The sequence below is a fragment of the Lissotriton vulgaris genome, chromosome 1_1, assembly GCF_964263255.1.
Source record: "Lissotriton vulgaris chromosome 1_1, aLisVul1.2, whole genome shotgun sequence".
In the NCBI taxonomy this organism is placed as follows: Eukaryota; Metazoa; Chordata; class Amphibia; order Caudata; family Salamandridae; genus Lissotriton; species Lissotriton vulgaris.
In genome coordinates, this window is record NC_141685.1 from 1177006093 (window position 1) to 1177030635 (window position 24543).

General features: G+C 49.6%; 1 protein-coding gene across 2 annotated transcripts in view; it reads right to left on the reverse strand.

Moving 5' to 3' along the window:
- FIRRM (FIGNL1 interacting regulator of recombination and mitosis) overlaps positions 1-24543 on the reverse strand; it is a 3285109-nt gene that overhangs the window by 3260193 nt on the left and 373 nt on the right. The gene's annotated exons all lie outside the window — the stretch shown is intronic.

The window sequence follows — 24543 nt, forward strand, 5'->3', positions numbered from 1 at the left end:
GACCTGGTGGCTCCCTTGTTATGCACGGCCTGGGGCTTGAGAGGCAGCGTGCTACGGAGCGTGGACGCCATTTTGACCTGGAAGCTGTACCCCGTCGGCCTAGCACTGAGGTGGAGTAAACACGGAGCGGTGGAGAACGGGTGCTGGACTGCACTACAGGAGTGACGTGCAGCCCCTTCGGTCAGGGCGGTCACACAGCGGGTAGCTAAGTGGTGTTGTGAACGCTGCTATCGCTGGTGAACTTGAACACTCTTATTCGGCGCCCAAAATGGCCGGCAACAGGGGGAACAGGAAGGGTAACTGCACCCTGCCGGAGATGCTGAACAGGAGCAATGCTCGACAGGATCGTGGACAGCCCTCCCCCAGTCAGTCTAGCAGTTTCAAGGGGGCGAATGGAGGGGAGCCACCAGTGACTAGGTCGTTCCTTGAGTCGCTCTTTAGCTCCCTACGGGATGACTTCCAGACTCTCAAGCAGGAAGTAGCGGGGGAGGTACGAGAAGTCCGGAGAGAGGTTGATGGCCTAGGAGAAAGGGTCTCATCAGTGGAGGAAGCGGGACATGCCCGGGACGAGGAACTCACAGCTTCAGCAAGAAGTGATTAGGCTCCGAGACCAGCAGATTGATCTACAGTCCCATGTGGAGGACCTCGAGAACCGTTCCCGGAGGAACAACATCAGGGTTCGGGGCGTACCGCTCGGAGAAGAAGGGGAAGAGGCGGCCGCCTACTTGCAAGATCTGTTTCGGGACGTCCTGGGTGAGCCGGCAGACTTTACTCTCAGGATCGATAGGGCTCATAGAGTGGGCCCACGTCGTCGAGCCCTGGCACCTCCCCCCCGATCTTCTGGCTTTCCTGCCGGACTATCCCCTGAAGGAAAGGATTCTAAGGGTAGCTCGCACCAAGCCCTCCTTGGAGTTCAGAGGCCACAGGGTGGCCCTCTTTCAGGATCTTTCAGTGGTCACCCTGCAGAAACGCAAGTCTTTTAAGATTGTGACTGATTTCTTGCGGGAGCATGACATTCAATATTCTTGGGGCCACCCTTTCCGTATTATCTTCCGCTGGAACGGAATATTGCATCAGCTGCGCTCCCTCCAGGACACCTGTACTGTGTTGGGCATCACAGCGACTGACGAAGAGGGGCCCACTCCACGTCGTCGCCGGATCACCAGGGATGGCTGGCAATCGATCCCTGGCCGCAGGTCTTCGACCTCTTCGGTGAGACCGGACTCGCCTACCATCCGGGCTGAGATGGACAATGCTGTGCGGGAGGTCGCTAGAGAAACGGCGACAGAGGAGGTTGCTTTGACCGCCTAAGAATTCTCCGGGGGGAGATCGACATTGCTTCTTTTTTTTTTGAGCTGCAGGTTTGGGGGTCTGGGGGAGTGTGGGGGGGGGGGGGGGGGAGCGGGGGTTGTGTTGTGGCTGGACGTCCACTTTCGAGACCTTCCCATAGGCTTGCCTTTTTGGGCCGGCCTGGACAATGGTTTCCTTGACTATTTTTGGAGGGACGGGGACAATGTTTGGGGTTTGGAAGGGGTTGTTTTGGGGTGTTGGGGTACCGGGAGGGTTCGTGGGAGTTGGGTGTGGGGAAAGAAGTTGTCCAGTGCGCTTTACTAGGAAATGTTGCTTTGCCTGAGTTTCTCCATTTTGCTTTGCTTTGTGGCGGTGGGTTGGTGCATGGGGAGGGGGTCTGTGAGATAGGCGCGTCTATGACGGGGGAATTGGTCGCACTGGGGCTAGTGGTTGGTACTAGGCCGCGCTGCGCAAGGGGGAGGGGCGTTGCATACTGTTGGTGGGTGCCCGATTTGCTGTTTGAGTTTGAGGGGGTATGCTCACCCGCGGTATTCACCATGCAGGACACTTGCACCTTTACACACATTTCTTCCTATGCCTCCTCATTCCTTTAAAATTGTGACCCTGAATGTCAGGGGTCTGAACAATCCCGTTAAGCGGCGAGCGGTGCTTTCCCTGTTGGAGAACACCCAAGCAGACATCGGTCTCCTTCAGGAAACCCACCTATTGCCACAGGACACACATAGGCTACGCTCTTGTAAATTTCCGACGCAGTTCTTTTCTTCAGGTCCTACCAAGACAGCCGGGGTAGCGATTCTGGTGGCTCAACACTTCAGGGGGGAGCACATCCATAAATTTGCAGAAATTAAAGGGAGGATGTTGGCACATAGGTTTCGGGTGGGGGGGCATGATATTCACGATAGGCTCTTTATAGCCCTAATGACAAACAGGAGCGGTTCTTGCAGTCTGCGGTGGAAGAGATTTCAGCCTCGCCGGACAGGCATGTTATCCTCGGGGGCGACCTTAACATGGTCTTTGATTCGGTGGTCGACAGATCGGCTCAGCTGTCCCCGCAAGTCGTAGAATTCTCAGCTGGTTGCAAGGCGCGACTTGCGGAGGTGGACCTCCAGCATCATAAGCACCCTGCGGACAGGGATTACTCACACTACTCCCACAAGACTTTATGAGGCTTGATCACCTCCTGGTCACCTCCCCGGTGCAGGCTCTAGCGACTACCGTAGACATGGGGGTTATTTCCCTGTCGGATCACGCCCCTGTTGAGGCATCCTTTTGTTTGCCGCCGTCTGCCGCCCCGGCGAGGGTCTGGCGCCTCCGGGACACTCTGCTCCACAGGAAAATGGTGACGGACCGTATTGAGCAGGTACTTCGTCAATATTTAGCACACAACGACAACACAGATACTACCAGAGCCACCCAGTGGGCAGCTTTGAAGGCGGTCCTCCGAGGAGAGTTCATATCGATCTCTGCGGCCGACAATAGGGAGCGCAGGATAAAGAGGGATGAGCTCACTGACAGGGTCCGGGAATTGGAGCTGATTCACTGCAGAACTGGGGCCCCAAGGATTTGGCGGCAGCTTAAAGAAGCAAGGAAACTTCTTGCCGCCTTAGATATGGACAGGGCGTTTTACACTGGGGGGGATCGTTGTGGCAAACTATTGGCCAATAGACTCCGGGCCACTAGGCAGAGCCAGCTGGTGAAAGAACTCTCTGATCCCATGGGTGGAATAGTGACAGATGATGCCTGTATCTCGGCCGCGTTCCGGGAGTTCTACGGCGACCTCTATGCGGGGGACCCGCCGGACGTGCCGGCTATGTCCTCCTACCTAGACTCGATCACTTTGCCTTCCTTGGACCCGCTACAGGCGGACCACCTAAACAGGGACATTAGCATAGAGGAATTAGTGACGGCCATTGCCAGGCTCAAGCATGGCAAAGCACCAGGCCCAGATGGCTACTTAGCCCTCTTCTATAAGACGTTCTGCGGATCGTTAGCCCCAATCCTCGCCTGCCTTTTCAATTCCTTCGCGGAACCTGAAGCCATCCCACCTGATCTCTTGAGGGCTTCCGTAACGGTAATCCCCAAACCAGGGAAAGACCCCAGACACTGTGGATCTTATAGGCCGATATCTCTTTTAAATGTCGACTTGAAACTTTATACTGGGATCTTGGCAAGCCGCTTGGCGCTTCATCTGCCCGGCCTTGTTGATCCGGATCAGGCGGGCTTTGTTCCGGGACGGCAGACGGTGGATAGTACAAAACGGGTGGTCCACCTACTGGAGAAGGCGTCCCGGATCCCGGGAGAGAGGATGATGCTCACGGTCGACGCCGAAAAAGCGTTCGACCGCGTGCACTGGCCCTTCTTGGAACAAGTACTGGTGAAGGCGGGTATTGGAGAACGGTTTCGCTCTATGATCCTCAATTGCTATAAGGAGCCATCAGCGGTGGTCCGAGTTAATGGCCATACTTCCGCAGCCTTCCCCATTGAGAGAGGCACAAGGCAGGGCTGTCCACACTCACCCTTGCTCTTCGCTCTCTACATGGAGCCGCTCGCTCAGCGGGTGCGGACTCGACCGGCGGTGGAGGGGATACGGATGGGTGGCTTTACCCATGCAGTAAGTCTCTACGCTGATGATGTCATCTTCACATTGGCTACACCCCGGACATCACTTCCGGCATGTATGGAAGAACTGGCGGCATTCGGCACGGTCTCGGGCTTTAAAGTAAATATGGGGAAGTCGTTGGCCTTGGATATATCCCTGGCGCCTGACACCAAGGTGTACTTGCAGGACAGGTTCCCGCTACTTTAATCCTCGGAGGCGATACCGTATTTAGGGATTCAGATTGACCCTACGTTGCCAGCCATGGTCTCGACCAACTACTTGGCCTTGGGTGCCAAGATCAAGGCCGAGCTAGGTCGCTGGAATCGCGGCATCCTTTCCTGGTTGGGTAGAATTGCTGCCGTCAAGATGACGATCTTGCCACAAGTGCTCTACTTATTCAGGGCTCTGCCGCTGCTGCCGCCGAAGGGGTGGATACAGCAATTGCAGTCGGACGTAGCCCGTTTCATTTGGCAGGGGAAAAAGCCTAGGCTACGCAGATCCCTTTCTCTTTTGTCTCCTGACGCTGGAGGCTTGGGCATTCCTGACTTCCGGAAATACTTTCAGGCGACACAATTGAGGTACTTGGTTGAATGGTGCAGGTAGGAGTCGGATAAGCATTGGCTTTTCCAAGACCAAGCTGTGGCGGGGCGGCCTCTGCAGGAGATGCCGTTCCTGCACCGGACTCATCGGCCTAAGAATCTTTATGCATCCTTCATTACTAGGGTACCTCTGCGGGTTTGGGATGCGACCTACCTTAGGTACGACCTCACCACGTTTCCTTCGCCCCTTTCGCCGCTAGTGGATAATCCTGCCTTCACCCCCGGGATGGAGAAAGGAGCTTTCACACATTGGCGGCAGGCAGGATGCAGAGCTTTATGTCACCTGTATGGCCCGAGGGTATCATTCCGTTCACACAATTTCGGCAGGAATTCATTCCCTGAAACAGAGAGACACCGTTACATGCAAGTTCGGCATTGGGCCCTTCAGCCACAGGTGCGGGAGGTGGCAGATAGGATGCTCTCACCGTGTGAGAGATGGATGTTGTCCCGTACATCGGACTCAAAACTAATCTCGGACCTGTATAAGTTTTTGCAATTACCCTCCACACACTTCCACAATCCAGGGAGGGTTAGATGGGAACGGGAGCTTGGGAGGACACTGAGCCCCAAGGAATGGTACCACATATCTTATAGGGCGCGCCACTCAGCCTATCATATGGGTCTCACAGATACCTTTACTAAAGTGTCCACTTATTGGTATTATACGCCTGAGCGGATTCATGAGTTCGACCATAGTAAGACGGACATGTGCTGGCGGGGGTGCGGACTTCAGGGTACACTCACGCACATTCTCTGGGACTGTCCTCTCTTAACTGACTACTGGAAGGAGGTGCTGGATGAAATTGACTCATTTCGGCATAGAGCTCCCGCACTTCCCGGCATATACCCTGCTAGGTCTCCCGAATGCCCTCATGTATCCCATCAAGTCCAGAAGAGGTAGACAGATCGCCATTGCACTCGGCTCTGCTGTTCAGAATATCTTGATACATTGGCGTACAGACACAGTGCCCACGATAACGGGCTGGCTCCACAGACTTTGGCACGTGCTGGGGATGGAGAAATTGTCTTTGGTTGTGGCTGGGGATATAACGCAACTTAATGAACTGTGGCAACCATTTCACTCTTTGCTGATCACAGAGTTCAGGGAGCTCACTTGCCCGAGGTACCTCCGCCTCTTACGGCTTACGTGCCCGCCAGCGTCAGATCAGTGAGAGGGATGAGATCCTCCTCCCCAATTACCTATAGCCTCCGGAGATAGGCTGCATGTTAAGTAGCGCACTGGACAGTGGGGGGGGAGAGGCGGGTGGGGGGGGGGGGGGAGTTGGGGGGGGCATCGGGACGTTGGGGTGGTGGGGAATGTTTGGGCTTAAATGTTGTGACATGCCGGACTTTTGCTCCTTTTCATTTGCTGATCTTATATTGCTGTATATAAGTTTGGATGTGTCACACTGAATGAATAAAATACTTTAAACAAAGACAAGAGGTTCCTCTTTGCCCAAGGAAGAGGAGTCTCCTGGAGACAAAGAACATCGATCTTATTAAATTTAACAAAATAGGCCAGTATTTGTCTCTTCCTCCAGTCGTTTAGCCCCCCCACATTTACTGTACAGATTCTAATGTCCGTCATCCTGACAATTGGTTTGACGAACCAGCATGCCCCGAGTCTTAAGCCAGCTAGTTTTTATTGAACACACCTTTAGTCCGAATAGAACAGCAACTACAATGATGCACTTTATCCTCCCATTTTCTATTTTCACCCTTCCACACCCCCCCACCCCCTTCACTCCACCCCCCCCACCCTGCCCCCCTACACACCAACCCCCCCCACTCTGTGAGGCGCACAGATCTAGTCTGTGCATGTAACGGACGTGCAGTGTTTACGGTGAGGACAGCAGAAGAAAACACTTTTAACACCTAAAATAAGCCCATACAAAGAAAGAAAACAATGGAACGAAATATCCACGCACCCGGAGCCCCTATCCAAGGACCTCTAAATTCACCAGCTTATGCCATACGGAATAACCCCAAAAGATAGGCCTATTTGCCCAAGCTATCTAGGTACTCCTTGGCCTTGACTTCTGAGGAGAAGAACAGTGTTTTCCCTTCATTGATAATTTTTAACTGTGCTGGATTTATTAAATAAGCTTGAAGTTTTCTGTCCTGAAAGGGCTTGATCAACCCCCTAAGACGCCAGCGTCTTTCCACAGTCAGGTGGCAGAAATCCGGGCGGACGAAAAAAGACACCCCATCACAATTTCTCCTGGCATCCGGTCTTGCCCTCTCTGCAATCACCTGTCTTAGAATAAAGTTGCCAAGAAATATCAACACCGCCCTGGGTTTGTCCCCTTCCTTAGCATTCCTTCTTACTTTAAAGGGAGTACGATGCACTCTTTGTAACTCATTTGGCCAATCCCAACTGGACAGCTCGGGGAAGGCTTGCTGGAAAAGCTTGCTAATATATGCCCTGATGTCTGATCCCTCGACCCCCTCCGGAATTCCTAGGACTCTCAGGTTATTTCTTCTAAGCCTAGTTTCCATCTCCTCCAGCTTCCACTGTATATCTGTCACCTGGGAACATTAAGCATCCACCTTAGACACAGCCTCTGCCACCTCGGCTTCTGTAGCCACCACCTGCTCTTCCAAATTTGACACTCTGTCCCCCGTGCTAGCACATGCCTTAGAGAGTTTCCGCACCACTCCCTGCATTTTCCTCATCGCAGCCTGTGATTTCCGACTGTCTTGGCGCGTTTCTTCACTACATGCTAGAATCTCTTGATGTATCGTCTCAAGCAGGGACATTTGTGCCTGTTCCATCAGAGGGCTGCCTTGTAGGGGCTGGGCAGAAGAGTGGTTCCAACTTAGTTCCCGTTGCACATTAGCTTGACCCAGTGGTCGAAGTGGGGAAAAAAAAGTAGGGGAACTGTGGGTGGAGAATCAGGGGGCGGGAACAACCGAAGATTGAATCAGTGGGCGGAGTCAGGGTGTGGCTAGAAATAGCAAAACATACCAATTTTTTAAACGTTTAGCATTTCAATGACCAGACCCAGCTTATAACGTTATTTAATTAAAAGAATGGATATGTTTATTTGAGGTTTAATTCAGGAAAAAGCAAACACTCATAGGGAATACAGGTTTATGTAAAGCATGTGAAATATAAGCAGAAACAACATGTTACCTTAATGCTTTTACTCTCATTGTTCAGAAATCCATGATTATTTTTTGTCTGAAACATTGAGGTCATGAATGCAGGGCTCCTCCTATACACATGTGCTAAGCAGGGCTCAGAAGAGAAAGGGACTCTTCAGGAGAATCTAGACTCACGGAAACCCACAAAGGCTCCTTCATAGTCATGTCAGCCAGCTAGCTGCTCAATCATAATATAGTAAAAAGAACAACTGGTGGACAGAATGCAGAGCAATATCATACATTCACCCCAGTGCAGAGAGATGGGCCTAAATCCATTGTTTATTTGCTCACATGCGATTCCAGTTTGGACCCAGCCATATGCAAATCAGTCTTGATCCTGTGCCCAATGAGAACAGTGTAGCCCGAACTGCCAGGCCAGGTCCTCCCTGGACTGGAAACAAGCATCCTAGGACCGGTTTCGGGCTTTCAGCCCTCATCAGCCAGGATAGCTTGATTCCATTGGCATGGAGAGCACAGGACTCATGTCTGAGCATACCTGTCCCACTCGGGGTGACAAATGCAAAAAGAACAATTGATGGACAGAATGCAGAACAAGGTCATACATTCACCCCAGTTCAGAGATCGGGGCTTAAATCCATCGTTTTTTGCTCACCATGCCATTCCAGTTTGGACCCAGCCATATGCAAATCAGTCTTGATTCTGCGCCCAATGTGAACAGTCCAGCCCGAACTGCCAGGCCGTATGTATTCAAGTGTCCTTTCATTCGGGAAGTGAACACAAAGCAGTACCCACTGAACTATACACATAACATATTGCTCTTTGATATGCATGGTACATGTTCTTTGCAGCAGGCATATTACCCCTCTGCACTACCTTAGATGAGTAAAATAGCCACTAGACAAAACACTCTCCCATCTCCCTCCAGCAGGTACATTGATCACCAAAGTTATCTTGGCACTTGTATTGTTGACCGAAACCTGCTGTATATACAAATAACTTTGCAGTGTTTTTAAAACTCCTGCACTTGTACGAAACCGGTCCCCCCAAACTAAACTGGCCCCCTACCCTTCCAGTCGCCCTGGGAAACGCCTACTCCTGCCCTTTCACTGCTCCTGTCCAGTCAGTACTCCTGCTCATGCTCGATCAACACTCCTGCGTCGTCAATTCCCCCGACCCCTCCCTTCTCCTGGCCCGTCACTTCTCCTGCCCCGTCCACCGCTCCTGCCCCGTCCACCGCTCCTGCCCCGTCCACCGCTCCTGCCCCGTCCACCGCTCCTGCCCCGTCCACCGCTCCTGCCCCGTCCACCGCTCCTGCCCCGTCCACCGCTCCTGCCCCGTCCACCGCTCCTGCCCCGTCCACCGCTCCTGCCCCGTCCACCGCTCCTGCCCCGTCCACCGCTCCTGCCCCGTTCACCGCTCCTGCCCCGTTCACCGCTCCTGCCCCGTTCACCGCTCCTGCCCCGTTCACCGCTCCTGCCCCGTTCACCGCTCCTGCCCCGTTCACCGCTCCTGCCCCGTTCACCGCTCCTGCCCCGTTCACCGCTCCTGCCCCGTTCACCGCTCCTGCCCCGTTCACCGCTCCTGCCCCGTTCACCGCTCCTGCCCCGTTCACCGCTCCTGCCCCGTTCACCGCTCCTGCCCCGTTCACCGCTCCTGCCCCGTTCACCGCTCCTGCCCCGTTCACCGCTCCTGCCCCGTTCACCGCTCCTGCCCCGTTCACCGCTCCTGCCCCGTTCACCGCTCCTGCCCCGTTCACCGCTCCTGCCCCGTTCACCGCTCCTGCCCCGTTCACCGCTCCTGCCCCGTTCACCGCTCCTGCCCCGTTCACCGCTCCTGCCCCGTTCACCGCTCACACCCGGTTACTGCTCTAGCTCAAGCCCCGTCACCTCTCCTGCCCCGTCACCTCTCCTGCCCAGTCACCTCTCCTGCCCCGTCACCTCACCTGCCCCGTCACCTCACCTGCCTGTCATGTCACCTGCCTGTCATGTCACCTGCCTGTCACTTCTTGTGCCCGGTCACCTCTCCTGCCCTATTGCCTCTTCTTTCACGTCTCCTCTCCTGCCCTGTCGCCTCTCCTGCCCCATCACTGCTCCTGCCCCATCACTGCTCCTGCCCTTCATCATCCCCATAAGGTCACCAATCAGACTTCAGAACATTGGAATATTTTCTTAAATCACTAACAGACTCCTAAATACTGGGGTCAAACGCCGGGGCTGTCATTGCTGGAGTTGGAAAAGATTTGTCTGCACAGATGGCGTCATTATCAATGGGGCTTTGTAGGGGGGCGAATCTGTTAGTACATGCAATTATTAAATCTGCCAAATCATGTGCACATTGGTCATGAGGTGGTGTAAATACTGCTTCCAAATATGAGCTTACTTGTTTGGTTATGGGTGCAAAACCACTCTTGCCCTTAGGTTTCTCAAACATCTTTGGAATGGTGTGTGTTACACCGGGGCCTGTATGGGGAGGACAACTGTCAACAGAACTAGAAGTGGCGTGAGAACGGCCCTGGTGCACCTCCGGGCCGAGATTGCCGGGAAACAGTCTGGTAGGCATTGATGAACGTTGCTTCCGCAGGTAAACACTGTGAATATTACTGCCACAAAACCCAACTAATAGCAGCTTTAAATTGGCATGTAAATTTGCTGGCAGCGTCCTCACAAATGAGGTGTGATCACGGGCTCACAGCAGCCGCAGGGCCATCAGAGTAGCCGTTTTCGCACTATGCTACACTGATGGCCCTTTCAGTCTCACTTTGCAGGCCCATTAGACACAGCGGGGAAGGGGAGGAGGTCGGGCGCAGTGCAGAGGCCTTCTGAATATTCACGTTGCACCACTCATGCGCGAAAAAAAGGTGTACTTTTAAAGTATGGCAATTTTACAGTCCCCGGTACGCTCTTTCAAAACTAAGAAGTAGGGGAACGGACTAACAATTTTAAGAAGTAGGGGCACGCCGTGCCCTTCCGTCCCCGCCCACTTCTAACGCTGGCTTGACCCCAGACAGCCGTTTGGGATTTCATGGCAGTTGCCAGCAGATCATTCTCGGGGTCGCTATCTGACTCCACAAATGAGCTATGCTCCTCATCATTTTCAGACCACTCTGCCCCACCATCAGAAACAGAAAAGAAGGTTTCACTCGGGGCACTCTCTTTTTCACAACCGGCTCCGACTGTTGCCCCGTCTATTGCTGGGGGGGGGGGGGGGGGGAGACACAGGTCTCCAGGTTCCCCTTGCTCATAGCTGAGGAAATTACAACCTCCGCTACACTATCATCTACCCCCAGGATTGCTACTCCGGGTACTTGAACCAAGGGGGGTACAGAGTGAATATCCAGTTCATAAGCTGCATCTGTGGCATTGCCCTCTCCCAAATCCTTGGGCCCTTTCTCCTTTCCCGCTTTAGCAAGCAAGTCCATTATGGAGGCGGTGGCCAACCGGGTCTTGGGGGCGCCTTGCTGCCTCTTCTTTTGCTGGTCCTGCTGGGGCTGTTCTTCCCCCCGCGTAGCGTCAGAAGCCTCATTCTCAAATTTTTTTCTTGGGGCTTTTTTTCTCGCATTACCCGATTTCGAGCCAAGGTTCTGTTTGGGAGCCATTCCCCACTGAAACCGCCTCTTCTGCCGATACCCAGGCCGGCTGTGATCACTGGTAGACTCCGTGCACAGCTTCGCCTCACTCCGCCGGCTCCGGCGGCTCCGCCCTCCTCCTGAAGCGTAGCATCCTCGGCTGGGAATGAGAACCTCCAGCGCCTGTACTACCGCCCTCAGAAGCAGCCTCGCCGATCCGCGACAGGTAAGAGCCGTTATCATTGCTTTTCGGCTTTCCTCGATATGCGGGCACTTTCTTTTCCGCAGATAAGCCACTTGACCGGCTCCTCGATATGCGCTAAACCATCATAGGGCTTCAACACTGCAGCGTCCTCACCGCGGCTCTGCATCGGCCACTCAAGCGGCCGCCATCTTGCCTCAGGGCGCTCCGCACATGTTACGGTACCTGAACTTTCACAGTAGTTTAGCAAAAAAAATAGTTTTTCCTACTTTCATTTTTTTAGGAACATTTTATATTGAAAGCAAAGAGTCATTAATCTTGCTCTCAAGCTTCTGCAAATATTTGCATCTAATCAGAGAGCATTCTGGGAGCATTATGCATAGCCTCATAGTGTTAAACTTTGAAACCGTGAGTACACATTTTTATACTGCAACCACTGTCAGTAGTGAAGTCAGAACTTACATTTACTTAGAGCGCTCACCTAATAATAAAGGATTTCAATTAATGAACCATAAATACAAGTTTGAACATCATTAACATAGGCACACAAATAAAAACTTAACTTGTCCTTCCCTGGCCCTTAATGTGCTACTGCAAAATGTAAATGTGTAAATGTATGAAGCTTATATAGCGCATGACTTACCCTGGGGCATCTCCGCGCTTGCTTAGGGAACCCGTCCTGGTATTCCCCTGTGAGATAACCCTGGCAGGGTATCCACAAGTTGAAAGCCAGGCATCCCACCGCGAGGGGCCGATGTGGAGATTAAGCAAGCTATTGCCCAGAGTCGCAGAGTGTGAACCCGTGAGTCGAGAAGGCACCGGAGCGAGAATTAACGAGTCGGTGGAATTATTGAGCCCAAGACCCGCCGAGGCGGGGAATTGAACCCTGGTCCAGGGCCGAACTCAAGCTCCAGGTCTGCCGCCTCTAAACCCTGAGCCACACTTCTCCAGCCAAAGGGTTTGTGCTGCAGGGGATTGGGCCTACTTGTCCCAAGGTCAAAAAAAAACATTAAAACTTGTTGCGCTTGACCCCAAACAATATGTCCTGGGCGTTGGGCTGTAGAAATTCCACATCCCTGTCAGATAAGTAGTGAACACTTACATGAATACAACTGCATACTGCCAGAGGTATAAACAACCCATAGGGAAGGGTACTTAAAGGGAATGAACAAAAATAACGAGTATCTTTAGTACTGTAGCCCAGTTAATAATAAACAGCCCTATGGGAACCTTTTCTTTCCTGTTGCCCCACCAAACTGGTACTTAGCTTAGTGGGTGTCCTGAAAGGGATACTCCTATCTCTTGACAGCAGGGCTGACTCCGATGTTAGTCCCGAACTGTGAACAACCACGTTGAGTTCAGGATAAGGACTGGAAACCAAACTCAACACAAATGATATTGTCTCTCTCCGAGCCTTTCAATTAACTCGAAGCGCACTATTGCTCAGGAAACTGAATAAATAAAAGAATGCTGAACCGGAGGCGAACCTTTCCTCGTATCCTGAAGTGCTCCAGGAAGTGGGCAAAGAAAAATCAGCAAGGAAATGAATAAAGGAAAGGCATGCCGTGATGGATTTCCAAACAGCTCGAACGCGCACTCCAGCGCGCTTCAAGAAGGTTCAATGCATGTGACTCTTTGAAGGAGAGCTGCGCTCCAGCGCGGAATCGTAAAGGCAATGGTTGTCGGGATTTCTCCTTGGAATCTCATCGGGTGCAGGGCTGATCGGGATTGACAAGCACCTGATTGCAGTAAGGCGGGGCTCTTATAGCGTTCGTATGAAGGCCATCTGACTCATGTCCCTGGGACTTATGGGAGATGTAGTCTTGTCATACAGAACTATCGTTCGTGTAGTAACTTCACTTGTCCAGCAGGTGTATGCCATCAGCGCCTATTCATGACACCAACTAACAGACAAATGTTCACCACTCTCAATATGAAATTATATTTCCCTCTACTAATCTACCACGGGCTCCAGAGTAGCATACTGCTTGCAAAACGATGCTTAAACACCTCGTCAGAAGTGGTAGGCGCTATATAAATACAAAACTTACTAAACCATGCATTGCAGCTTATAAGATGTAGGCATGATGAGCATTGTGCCTTATTTCAGAAAACTGATGTTAAAGTTTTGCAATCCATAACAGCTTGTGCAAGACCTTTAGGAGCAGCTAGTACTGCAGTTCATCAAGCTGCAAGATGAACTCTTAGACCATTCAGCTTGACATCACAATCATATTGACAACTTTAGAGTTGTTTGACTGAAATAGGAGTAAAGTGTCAAATTTCTATCGCAATAGTAAACAAGTATTTAAAAGGGTGACATACAAATTATAGCTGTTATATCACATCTGCCAACATTTAATGCCCAAGCAGGAAATTTAGCAAAAATTTAAAAAAAAAAATAAATAAATAAAATCGGGGAACCCTTGAGAAATACTGAGAATCTCCTGCTTGAACCTTTAAAAGAGAAAGACGTGTGTGGCACAATCGTTCTCAGGGAATTGGACTACAATTTGAAACTCGCTATCTCCTAACCTGCGCACCACCACCTCTTATGGTATCTTCAAATCGGACCTCAAAACTATTCTCCTCCAAATATTATTTTCACAACAACACTCCTCACCAAGCTCCCTACCAGGAATACGCCCATGCCTTGATGGGATGTGTAGGAAGGTGGATATCTGACTATATGGTTACCCCAACTTTTTTCCTAGTGTTTAGCTAGTTTTTTGACTTAGTTGGCCTGGGATCCTGCTATTCAGGGCCCCAGGCTATCTGCTCTCTCTGTAAAATGGACCTCATGTACTTTAGGTACATACCTAATTGGGAATTGGGTAAACTTTGTGAGCCCCTGTATAGTGTACCATAGGTACCCAGGGCATAGGTGCATCGAAGGCCTACCAGGGGCTGCAGCATGTATTATGCCACCCCTGGCTGGCCATCCAAACTGACACCACAGGCTGATTACTGAGCTTGGGCATGGTGGTGTAATCACCCCTTGCTTAGATATAGTATATCTATATCTACCCTTATATATAGACACATATATACCTATAAGTCACTCCTATTGCAGGCCTTGACAATCGTGAAGGCAGAGTGCTTGGTTTTATGTGAGAGGGTGCTCTAGCATGAGCTGAGCCCTTCTGCAGCTTTCAGAACCATGTCCTTATAGCTGTTCTATGATATAGCCATACCACATACTCTTAAGTGTATTATAATCCTCGCGGTTAATGCTAACTTTGGTTTGGCTTTATCAAAACATGTTGTGTAAGGTGTCAAACACTTTGGAATACTACCCCCACCCCCCGCCAGTTCTGGTGGCGGGTGTAGCATTCCACCCTTCTAGAGGGAGAAGACATTTAGTTACTGCTTTACCCAGTTAAAGTTAAACAGAGCCTCAGCATCACAAAATGGATGCTGCTGCCACAGACACGAGTCTGACCTCCTGCAGCTCGACAAAACTCCGGCAAGGGAGGCCTGGACAATAGGTTTACAGTCGAGGAAGGTGCTAGCACCTCCCCAGACAGCCTGTAGTGTATTGGGGCAGGGTGGGTTGAATGGAAAGATGCTTTTCCAGACACTGCCTGGGGCACACAAGGTGCTCCATGCATAGCTCGTTTCAAACCATTTGCTGGGGCACTCCAGCCCCACTCTGGCACGCAATTGGACAAAGGGAAAGGGGTGTAACCACCCTCTTCTCAGGGTCCACCCATAGGAGGGACCTAGCAGGTAATCCAGTCCCTTAATTCAGTATAAAGATAGGAGGAGACATTAGATTATCCTGGACAAACTCTGAAACGAAACTCTTGGACCTTCGACGTTCTATACCGACTATAAGACTGAAGACATCTCCCTTGTGGTCAAGGCGTGACCACGCTGTCCAAACAGGCACCAGAAGTAACTTGCCGGTTTGCTTTGTCGTCGCTCCCGCCGGAACCCGAAGACTCAGCGACTCAGGAACTGGACTTCCAGACATCTCCGACTCCGATCCACATCAAAGCTGAGACCCGTAGCGGACAAGAGACACGTGGGACCCGACAGCCTGGACTACCTGCTCTTGACTAAACCGTGCAGCTTCTGAGGCATCCTCGAAGTTGTGCATTGGGGTTTGAGAAGCCCGAGACCCGAGCAGCATTTGCACCGAAGCTCAGCCCTCCACGAGTGCCGCGTGGGGCCTGCTCCTGCATTTCAGCTCGATGCGTCTTCCTGGTTGCTAGCCCGTTTGCAAGTGAGCCCTCTGAAGACTTCCTTTTGAAACTACACCGCTTGCCTAGTTGCTCCAGGCTTGCTCCAGCTTCCCTGTGAAGGAGAAGCTCCCCAGACCTTGCTGGTCTGAACTGAAGCCCATCTTCTCTTCCTGCGTGGATTGCGTTTGCCAAGGCTTGTTGGGTCCAATCCGGACACCAACACCGCAGTCAACTAGATTCTTCGTGGGACAGCTCGAATCCAGCTCCTGGTCGTCGTCGACGCCTCCTGGTCCTCGTGGCTGCAGAGACAAGCTTCACCTTCTTCACCTGAATCAGCTCGACAACACCTGGTTCCTTCCTGGTCACTGGCTAGTGACCCAGACTCTGTCCCCTCTGCTTTCAGGTTCTTCACATCTTCGATCCACCCGGACACTTCTCCTGGTCGCCTGCAGCACTTCTTTGCAGCTCTCCATAAGAAACAGCGAAGAAACCAGACACGAAAAGACACCTATGCACCCGGCTTCCCTGGGTGAGGTAACACGAGTACTCCGGTGCTCCCGCTGGTGTTGACTCTCGAAGTGTCCTAGTTTAAAAGGGTTTTACCGTAGTCCATCCGGAAGTGTCCTTAATCTACTACTTTGTAACTTTTACGTTCCCATTATAACTTTATGGTAACTCGCGACTGTGTTTAGACACTGCACGTGTCTCCCGTGGGCCTCCTACTTCCAATCCTTTGGTTGTTCAGTGTAGCCCCAGCGATTCCCTAGGCTCTAGGCCTATTCACTATTCCTGAAGTGGTTCTTACACTACTTACTTAGTATATGGTTCGTGAGGCCCCTAGGGCAGAATCTTATTTGAGCAACTTTAAGTATGCTTAATGAGTAACTTGTGATGTATCTCGATCTCTCACCTCATAAAGAGTTCAGATGGGTTGTGTTAGTAATAAATACATATATATTTTCATATATACCTTGTGTGGTGTCCTTTCATTTGGTATTCAAGGGATTGTAATTGGTAAAACAGATTGCTTCACATGCTCTCTGAAGTTTTAGCCTAAAACTTCTGGTCCATGCTACCACTAGGATAGCTGATCTATAAGGTTGACTTAACCACCATCATAAGGGTCGTTTAGACTGGTGCAAGGTGCCAACTAGAATAGTGGACATCATATACCAGGCTAACTTCTCACAGGATGACTGACTCCTTAACTCTTGAATTCACCATCTTGTAAGTTGCAGCCTACCTGTGCCCCAGATTGCAGTGAGCAGAGTCCAGGAAGTGGTAATGAGACAGACTAGTGCTGTCCCTTCCCAAGATAACAAGCATTTGCAATGCAATAGGTTATGCTCCTATGCTCCTGGGCCCTGCCAACCCTAACTCCCTCAGCACTCTATGGCCACCCTGCCTGGGTACCCCTCCGGCCCCAAAGGACAGCATCAAGAGCCTTGGGGTGTGGCTAGACAGATCTCTGTCCTTCGGCACCCAATCCACCAAACTGGCAGCCACCTGCTTCGGCCTCCTTAGAGTGCTAAGGAAGGTACTCCATCTTCTACCGATGGAGGCAAAACAAGTAGCCATTCAGGGCCTTATCCAGTCACGACTGGATTATAACAACGCCCTTTATCTCGCCGCCCCAGAGTACACGATACGGAGACTACAGACGGTGCAGAACTGTGCCGCGCGCACTTTGCTTCAGATTCCTCGACGTCAATCAGTCAAAAATGGACTGAAAAAACTGCATTGGCTACCCATTCCCCAAAGAATACAATTCAAAGCCTTATGCATTGCGCACCAGGCGTTCTGGAAAACGGGCCCTCTCATCACTCGCAACCTAGTGTCACACTACCTTCCCACTAGGAATCTGCGATCCAACCAGACCTTAACGGCCACAATTCCCAAAATAAAAAAATCCAGAACTGGCGGTAGGACTTTCACCTACAATGCTTCCAAGCTATGGAACACCCTACCCCTCCACCTAAGGAAAAATCCTAATCTTACCTCATTCAGGAAACAGCTAAAAACATTCCTCTTCAATACTGCCCAATAACGCCCTGGCTACCTCCTCTTGTTCTGTTGGTTTCTTAGCGCTTGGACGCCCCCGGGCAGCAATCGCGCTCTACAAATCGACATACAAATACAAAAAAATAGGTCTCGCATTAGGAAAGTTTGAGCTATTAGTATTGTAAATGACAATTTTTTTATTTATTGTTGGTTTTTAAAACAGCTAAATTAATAGCTTTGTCATTTCCAATGCCGATAGTTTTAACTTTCGCAAATGTGACACCTATAGCATTTGTAATGCAATGTGTTGTATTTACGTGCCCCATGGGACTTCTTCAGGGCTTAATCAAATTCCATTTGCAAATACAAGTTTTCACATTTGGCCCTCCGATAGTATATGGAAATTGGCCTTTACGGTCCGGTAAACTGTCATTTCTGTTTGGCGTCCTATGCAGCATGCGTATAGCGTGTAAAAGCCTATAGGGATGGGGTCCAGAGAAGCCAAACCCCACTTTGGCAACATGAAGCCTGATTGCACAGGTAGGGGGCATAGAAACTATACCCCACTAGTAAAGTGTTTGGAACAACTTGACTCAACAAACGGGTTGCCACAGAACTCACTAAAATGGTAAACAATGGAAAGTACTCAGAATCCACAAGGAAGGTGTCCCAGAACCCACAAAAACGATAGACCCCCAGTCTACAAGCGAGAAGGCCATAACTCGGCTAGGTGGTACAAAACCTAGAACTAACATGAGGTGCACAGAAATGATGCCCAGTGAACAATGAAGCACTGCCCTCGCTTCAAGGAGAAATGACCTTTATTATAGTTTTGAAAAGTTGGGACGTCAGCGAGGGGGTTAGGAGCAGGAACTATTTTGAACTCACTGGGTTTTAGACACATTAACTAGAACCCAAAAGAAAGACAGAAACCAAAGCTGAGATGACGTGACAGAAACCAAAACATAAGCAAGAGCCTGGTACAGGACACCTCCCTGCCAGATCTGCCTTGTCATCATAAGTTATTACTAATGCATACATAACAAGCAGTGCAGGTCACCTTTCTGGGAGGGAGTCCTCATTTCTCGGGCCAGTGACCCCGCCACCACTAAGTGCTTAGTCCCGCTACCGGCATTTGCGCGCTGTCAACGGGGTGCGCGCGCCTAGCGACTGCTCTCCCAAAGGCACTTACTCACCTGGCCGACTTCTGAGCCTCCGGATGCGAGGCCCGGTGCCCCCATCCAAGCGCCGGCACTGGGTGGGCGACGGGGGCTCACGCCTGAGGTGACGGGACTGTCCTGCGCCCTCTTACTGCCTGCAGCGGGGCGACCGGCATCACCGGCCCGACAGGTGGCAGTGCGGCACTGTGGTTCTGAAATACTGGACCCTGCTGTAATATGGTACCGAGGCCCGACACTCGTGTCACAAAATATCATCGTACCATGACGAATTCGGTATCGGCAGACCGGTAATGGTTAGGGCATTATCCCTATGCATTTGTGTCATGATTGAGTGATGCTAGCACCCTTAAATCATGGTTCCCGTCTCGAACCCTTGGGTTCCATTTTGTGAACGGCATCCATCTTGTCTCTTGCCCTCATATAGTCAATTGATTAAGGCCGAGCTTGATCTGGAAGGACACGTCCACCTTAGCTGACTTCCCCATGACCTGGCCGAGCTGACTCCACAGCCTCCAGCCAAACCTGTTCGGACAGTCCCTCGCCCAGTGGCCGAGTAAGATAGCATCAAGGCACGACATGCCATAAACCATTCACTACATACAGGCCATGTTATCCACACACATACACCTGTCCATGTCCCTTGTTTATGGCTAGTTTTACAATGAGGAGGTGCCCGAGTTTATTGGGGTTTCATCGATATCTGATGGTAGTTCTGGGCCGAGCTGGGTAATCTATCACTAACTGTACACACGAAATTATAGGCTGACCGTCATGACTGTGCTTTTCCTTTTGTTGAACAAATATGTATATGGTTGCATCATAAAACAAAGAATTCTTGCCTGAAGTGTAATATTTGGTATAAAAGGAGAAAGCTGGTTCTGTAAAAACCAACAGTCTCCTGAGAACTTACATCCCGTGCTGTTGTACTTCTAGGACACTTGTTACTTGGTTGCAGCCAATAAAACTCGATCTCTGACTTCACCTAGAAGACTCTTTGTTTCTGTGGTCCGGAACAGGGAGAACTCAGGTCTTCGGGTGTTATCCCCTGGCACCACCGGGTTCCTAAAAACCCGGCACCTCAGTACGACAAGGCCTGCAGCACGGCAAAGGCAGGGAGGGAGGGGGAGGGAGGAGGAGGGGAAAGAGAGGCCAGAGGGAGGAGAGACGCGAGGAGGAGGAGCTAGGGCGGAGAAAGGGGTAGGAACGGGAAGACAAAGTGGAGAGGCAGGAAGGCCGCGAAGAGACGAGACAATACATAACAACCAGGCGGTGTGCGGTGAAGGAAGGCAGAAGTAAAACGAGGGACACGAACGAAGAACCTGGTGAGTGGGGTGTGAGGAGGATGTGTGTGCGCTGCCATGCTATGCTGTCTGAGTCAGAAGCGCACGCACCCAACGTTATCAATCCTTACTTGTATGGGGGGGGCGGCGGGGGGGGTCTTGGTGCGCTTGCGTGTGTGCTGTGTGTGCTGTGTGTGCGTGTGTGTATGTATGGTTGCATGCGTGCATGGGCGCTTGTGTGTGTGTCTCTGTGTATGCGCTTGCGTGTGTGGTGTTGGAGCTTCCGAGGGGGGGGGGGGGGAGCGTGTATGTATGCAGTGTGTGTGTGCGTGTATGCGACGGTGGGGGTAGGTTCTCACGCATGCGTGTGTGGTGTTGGAGCTTCCGAGGCAGGAGATGGGCACGGAGCCGTGCGCTCCCACGAGGTCAAATCTGCGCTCATGCCACTCTCGTGTCCACTTTCCCAAATACGGCTGACAATAGTTGTCGAGCAGACACAGCAATCAATGCTTAGCATTGAATGCAGGTCGAGCTCGACCTAAAAAGTTGTTTAAAAAAACGATTTTCACTTTCTGTGTTTACTGTCTATACCTGTGATTGTTACAGTTAAAAATTGTAGTTTTAGCCTGCCTGTAGTTGCATATTTTATCACCTGTGTTGTGTTACAATTCTGTTTCCCTCCAAATTTCTCCTTTGCTCTGTGCTATGACCTGTATGTTAAAACAGTGCACTCCCAGCCACCATTTTGTGTTCACAAGCCATTGAAACCAGCCCCCCGCCCCCCACCCAACAGGGATCTTTCTACATCAGAGGGTGCTTCTGTGAGCTGTTTAAACTGTTTTACTAGGGCCTGTGTACTTCGTTTTTTGGTCAGCAGGGGGAGTAAAGCTTTATTTAGACAGTATTGTTAGATTTCAAGTTAGTGAGGCCCTTACCTGATGAAGTCCAAAGTGGGGATTGAGCCCATCTGTCTCCTAGGAGGTACTGAACAGGAGAAGCAGCTTCCAACTCCCAGGCCAGCAAACCTTGTCTGAGGTCGCTGGGACGTTATATGGTATGCTAGTGGTTGGTACATGTCTACACTGATTGGTGGTTGTATCTGGTGTTATTGGATTAGGGTTACTGTCCTCATTGGTTGGGTATTTGAGGGTTCCGATTGGGTTCTGGGTCTGTGAGTCAATCATTGTAGGGTTGGGGCTAGGGTTAGGATTTCTATTGGAAGTAGGAACTAGGGCTTCCTATGTTATTGGTTGTTGGGAGTAGGATGGGACTAGGGCTAGGGTTAGACCTTTAATTGGAAGTAGCGATGAGGGCTTCAGGTGTGATTGGTTGCTGGATTAGGTGTGGGACTTAGAGTAGGGTTAGGCTTTCTTTTGGAAGTAGGGACTAGGGCTGCCTGTGCCATTGGTTGCAATCGCTTGTTTTGGGACTACTGGTAGGGCTAGAGCCTTTATTGGACGCAGAGATAAGGGTTTTTGAACTGATTGGGTGCTTGGACTAAGGCTAAGATTGGCTGTAAGGTCCTGGTCTATTGATTCTAGATTTTTAGGGCTAGTGTGATTGGATAGTGTTAGGGCTAGGTTTCCCATTGGCTGAAGGAGTCATCTGATAACTAGGGCTATAAACGGCCAAGGCTTAGGGCGTCTCAGCGAAGTGTGGAGAGGACAAGGGTGAGAGCCTGTTTGAGCCTGGTCGGGACCAGGGCCAGGAATACTGCCCATTTTCCCCATTCATTAATACCCACCCAATGTATTTGTCCCTCCGTATATAAGCATTGATTTTCACTATAGATATGTGCCTATCCTTGTGTATTGCTTTGTATAAATATGTACAATAATTATGTTATGAAAACAAAAACAAAAGGAAAAAAAAATCTGTTGGTCTACATGTACTTGCTTCCATTGTGCATCAATGTACCTCCATGTACTTGGATCTGTGTGTCTGTTACTTTTCTCCTGAAAAAGCATATCAAATGCACTACCCTATTTCGCATCCGCTACCTCTATCAATATCTTTGATCTGCATATACTTACCTCCTTTATGCATCTATATACTTTCAATGTACTTATGGATCTATATATTTATCACTTTCCTCTAATTTAGCATTCCCAATGCACTACCCTATTTCTCAGCCTACACTTCTCTCAATATATCTTCTAGCCCAACTTTGACTCATCTCAAACCTCTTTCTACTACTCTTTTCAATTCACTGCCCTATCTCACCCTATACATCTATCATTATATCCTCTACACCCACTCTCTCATTTATCCCAAACGCCATACCACTATGTTCTCCAAAATAACCCTTTCTTGACTCTCTCCTACTCTACCCCTCCTTGCATCTTCTGACACCTCTTTTACTGTACGGATCCCCCAAAACAAACCTTTCTAAACTCTTCCCTCTGACTCTTCCCCTCCAAACACCCTTTTACTTATCCAAAAGCCTCTTCCTACTGCTATGATGTAAAAAAAGAAATCCTTCACTCTTCTATCCCTCCACTATCCGGATTACTGGGGCTATAAAAAAGGCCAGGCTTAGGGCATCTCAGCCCGGGTAGAGAGGACAAGGGCAGTTTCCTGTTTGAGCCTGTTCAAGACTGGTTGGGACTAGGTCCAGAAATGCTGCCCTTTTTTCTCATTTAGCAATACCCAGCCCACACCATGCACATCCACAAAAAGAGCAACACACTCACAACAAATGTACAGCACGCACAACACTATGCACAGATTAAAGTACCACCCTGTTTGAGCCTGTTCAAAACTGACTAGGGCCATGCTGCCCAATATACATACCTCCTTTATGTATCTTCTATACTTCATTGGATCAATATATTTATCACTTTCTTCTAATTTAGCATTTCCAATGCACTTCCCTATTTCTCTACCTATACTTCGCTTAATATATCTTCTAGCCCAACCTTCCGACTCATCTCAAACTTCATTCTACTACTCGTTCCAGTGCACTACCTTATCTCTCATCGTAGTTACATCTATCAATATATCTTCTACATGCACTCTCTCATTTATCCCAAACCCCCATATCACTATGATCCCCAAAATAACCCTTTCTAGACTCTCTCCTACACTACCACTCCTTGCATTATCTGACACCTCTTTTACTATACCGATCTCCCAAAACAAACCTTTCTAAACTCTTCCCTCCCCCTCCCCACCCTTCTCAATCCAAATAACTGACTAACATATCCGCCACTAAAATGACTTCCATATTTCATCATACTAATTCAACACTAATCCTGATGGGTTCAAGAGTAGCGTGCTACTTGCGCTTCAAAACCCCATCAGGGGTAGCAAGAGCTATATAAATACAAACCTCTTTCCCTTCACTATCCCGCCACCTACCCTTCTCTACCCAAATTACTGAATAACATATCCACTACTCAAATTACTTAATATTTTATTATACTAATTTTCAACACAAATCCTTTATGGGTTCCGGAGTGGCGTGCTTCAACACCCCATCAGGGGTAACAAGCGCTATATAAATACAAACCTTTTTTCCTCCTCTATCCTTCTGCTATCATTCCAAATAACTGACTAACCTATACACCACTTAAAATGTACTTGCATGTTACTATACAAATTCAACACTAATCCTCTATGGGTCCCGGAGTAGCGTGTTACTCGCCAAAAAAGCGCTTTGACGCCTCGTCAGGAGTAGTAAGCGCTATATAAATGCAATTACAACACAACATAAGGCTTCTTATATCTAAGTTTGTAAACTATGCCGTATAACTTGTAATTCTCTCTGTAAATATATATTTCTCTGTGTAACCTGCTAAACAGGTTACCTGAAATATGTAATGTAAATACATAACTCCCACCATGAGACCCGAGTAACCATAAATGTGTGCCTCTACCTTGTTACTCTAGTCTAAACCTTCTCGTGTAACAATCCTCGCTCTAATGTAAAGCGTTCTGACACCTCTGGCAAGGTACGCTATATAAAAACGCATAAATAAATACGTCTAGCTATTAACTTTCAAAGGAGTAGACAAAGTTTTAAGCAGGAGAAAGCAAAAAAAATTGCTTCAAAGATAAGGAGTCTTCGTCTAAATTTTTGTAAGTATATTATAATATTGAAAAAAACTGAGCAACACGCTTGTCACATCAGTGAACATTCACTACAACCAAAGATGTATGACTTAAACGACTAGCTTTATTTAAACAACTTTAAGGTGTTTTTTCTTTCTTACTCGGGTACACGGTCGGTCTGTTTGAGGTCAAAATTTGAAGCCTCAGCTTAAAAATATATATTTAAAACATTTGTATTTTGTTTACATAGCGCTTTACGGGACCACCAGTAGCATTTTGTTGGCACTAGGAGATTAAGCGAATTGCCCAGAAACACAGGGTGTTGAGCCGACGCCGAGGCACGAACGACGTTCCCCATTTCTAAAGTCGGCACAATTGATTGTTACGCCACATCCTCCCCCCATATTATATATCACAATTCTCACAATGCACAACTCGGGTACATTAAAACGCATCA